Source organism: Antrostomus carolinensis, unplaced genomic scaffold (genome assembly GCF_000700745.2).
Source record: "Antrostomus carolinensis isolate BGI_N321 unplaced genomic scaffold, ASM70074v2 scaffold17626, whole genome shotgun sequence".
NCBI lineage: Eukaryota > Metazoa > Chordata > Aves > Caprimulgiformes > Caprimulgidae > Antrostomus > Antrostomus carolinensis.
The window spans coordinates 11,581-15,440 of NW_010324111.1; positions in this window are offsets into that span (position 1 = coordinate 11,581).

Below are 3,860 nucleotides of genomic sequence, written 5' to 3' on the forward strand. Positions count from 1 at the left end.
GTACTGTAAGGTACCATATTCACAACAGATTTGTAAGAATTGTATGGGTCTTAGTGCTCTCAGTAAGTAGGACTACTAGGAATGATGGGTGCATATTCTTTTTTTGTAGGACTGTGGTGGTTTTAACCTGGCCAGCAGCCAAATGCCACACAGCCACTCGCTCACCCTCCCCTGATGGTATAGGGGAGAGAATCAGAAGGGTGAAAGTGAGAAAACTCGTGGGTTGAGATAAAAACAATGTAATACTTGAAATAAAATAATGACAATAATAATGATGATGATAACAGTAATAAGAGTATATACAAATGAGTGATGCACAGTGCAATTGTTCACCACCCACTGACCGATGCCCAGTCCATCCCTCGGCTACTGATCCCAGAGCAGAGACAATCCTGAAACCAAAACTGCAATCTCAGAGGAGAGAGAGAAGCCTAATCCAGAGAGCTTTCTAGCCAACCCTCATTTATATACTGAATATGACAATATACGATACAGAATATCCCATTGGCATACCCAAATGCCAGTCTGGGTCTGTTAATCTACTACGCTCCCCCCGAGTTTCTGCTGTACCTGAAGACTAGCAAAACATAGGAAGTTAGAAAATTGATGTCCCAGCAACAACTAAAAAAATCAGTATGTTATCAATATACCCATAACAAATCCCACACTGAAACTAAAACACAGCTCTATTCTAGCTACTAAGAAGAAAATAAGCGTTAACCTAGTGAAACCAGGAAAAGAATGGATATTATTTTAATGCTGTTAAGAAACAGATACACTTTAAGTGAGGCACATTAAGCTGCAACAAGGCTGCTTTATCATAAACTCTGATTGGACTAGTGGAAGACATTCCTTCATGAAAAAACAGGAGTACTACCAACGGAAAGAGCAGCCTTGCGTACCTATAGCAAAGCACTTTCTGGGTGCTGTTGTATTTGGGATTGGGACATTTAAAAAAAAAAAAAAAAGGAAAAAAAAAAGAAAAAAGGAAAAGGAGTACTTTTAAGCATTCATAGAAAGCATCAGCACAATTCCTGAATTTGTTTTGCTCTTGCATTCAACATTGTGAGTCTGTCCTCTGTGATACACTTTTTGGCTTTGCTTTCAGTAACGAACGACTCAGGTATCACAGCTACCAGCACTCTTACAAATATTCAAAGACTGACATTCCTAGGGCTTCATTTCCCAAAGGACTCATAGATTTGTCTTCTTAAGTTACAAAGTTAAGTTGCTCAAAGGTAGCACTTTTGACAGTTTAGTACCTTTGACCTGCTGACTCACTTAAAAATAAACAACCCTACCTTTTCACAGCACAGTTCATTCAGGGAAGCAACTGGCTCCCACCTTCTCATTCTGCCCTCCACAGAAAGAGTAAATTATAAAATCACACACCATTTATGGGATCTGCATTGTGCCTGACACAGAGCAGGTGGCAGAACTTCTAGGGCACAGCACAGCTAGCTTTTGTTCTACATTAACTTTTGAGTTTACATAAACTGAGGACACAGCCCTTTTCCTGGTGAAAGCACAAGTGCCAATTTTGTTGCCAAAATGTACAGAGGGTGACTCCTCAGTCCGGTTTGTCAAGCGACTACAGTCCAGCACCTCTCTTCTTAACCTAGGATTTGACTCCCTCTCCACATCTCTTGGCTGAAATTGATTTATGATTCCAAATACTAGAGATTTCTCGCTTGCCAACAGTATTCTGTTGTCGTGTTGTCTGCTACAGCATTTGTATGATAGCCTAAGGATCTCAGTAAGGCAAGATTTACAATGGTGAGCTAGTATTAGATAAAACAATTGAACCATACCTAAAAGAAAATGGAAAATTAAAAAAAAAAAAAAACCATATTCCTGTGTAAGAGTTTGTGCCTCTATTTTTCCAACCATTCCCTGATCTAATAAAATACATTAATTGTCCCTGCAAAATTTAATGTGCAAACAATATTTTGTACATTGGAGTTGATGTTTTCCAATTTCAGCCCCTATTACATTGTATCCACAATGATACTTCCCTGCTTCGGTGTTTTGTTTTCCTCTTCTAGCTTGTGGCTATGCTATCCTCTTTTAGTTCACTTCCTATTTATGAGACTATCTAGATACATAGAGATCATAAAAAGACATCTGTGCAGAGATACAACTTGGAATAAAATAAGGAAAAAAAAAATTCACTGGGAGATCCTTTCTTGTACTGTTTTAGAACAAGATGAGTATTACAGGAAGTTTTGAAGGAAATGTCACATAATCCTACAGCATTTACTGATGTACAGAAACCAGCAGTGAGAGAAGCAGTGCAATGCTTCTTTTCTTTTAAAAGAAATCATGGATCAAAATATCACAGAAATAGATTCTGACTGTGGTCATGAACACAGGGAATGAAAATACAGATTGACTGAGGAGAATGAACTGGTACAAGAAGTAGAAAGTACAGTGATTCCAAAGATTATGTTTTCAGAAATTCAAGGGGAAGGAGGGAATTCATTATGGACAACTCTGCGTACACCACATGAGAAATCCGGTATGGGCCAAGTATGACTGGAGAAAAGAAAAAATCACCAGAAATTTTGAGTCTGAGCCAAGTACAAGAGTAAATTAACAGAAATCTGTGTTTTAGTGATGCACTTAGTACAACTTGGCAACAACTGGCAAACCAATTATAATCAACACAAGAACAATCATAAGGCCATATTATGACTTAGGGCTACGAGAAGCACATTTTAGTTCAAACCAACCCATCCAAGGATAATTGTTACAGCAATATTAACAGCAATATCTTCAAAATTCTTGTTTATTTTAGTCTTTAAAAGATGAGACCTTAGGTAACATACTATGGAGAGAAACAGTTTTGAAAGAGAGATTGTAGCTTCCTCATGTAATGACAGAAGGACTGGGAATATTATTTTTATCCAGACTCTTATTCTAATTTTACATATTAAAGCTGCTGAAAGAATCAAGTTCCAGTTCCGAAGTCCTTGCATCACCAAAACTGCCACTGTTGGCTGAAGGACTTTTAGCAAATCACAAATGCAAGATTTGGACCAAAACAGACTAAGTAGTTTTAAAAAGTATTTTGTAAAGTGATTATTATACAAATCTTCCTTCACTATTTTTCTGATTACCTAGAATACTGTGCTATAATGCCACAAATATATTTTAAGTCCATCCAGTTATTTGGCAGAGCAGCATATAAATCCACAAAGTTTGGAGGAATGTAATTTTACAAATTAAGGTGGTTTCATTAAGTGGCCTCAGCTGCTAGACAGGAAGTCAGACTAACAAAACAGCCTTTCCTTGAAACGGTTACTAGAGGTATTTTTAGGATCAAATTAGCTTTTCACCATAAAGGCTTCCTATTGATTTTTCTTAACTCAGTTTTCAAAACGCAGTCGTGTATCATACAGATACCTGTTTATTTTAGTTGACTTGGCTCAAAGTTTGCTTTAGGATCTTTTTGAAGTATACACTGCAGGCTTTCAGTTGTGTCCTTGTGCTATATATATAGCCCCTCATTTTTATTTCTCATACCCACTTTCTTCCTCTTCAGTTTGCAGGTTGCTTGATGAAGCCACTCCTTGCAGCTAAACTGAAGTTAGGGTGGACATGCAAACTTTGTGTATAAATCACTGTGTAGTTTTGCTCACAAAATACAAAACTTCTCTTTACCTCTCACAGGATGCTCATAAGTACTGACAATAGGAGACTTGAGAAAATGAAGGTTAATAGTTTTCCCATCTAGAACAAAAAGATTATCATCACTTTGAACACAAGAGCAGCTGCAGCAATCAAAAGTCTTTGATGGTTAAGTGTACATAGGGTGACTCTTTTAGTTACTCACATGGCATCTGTTGCTGTAATGTATT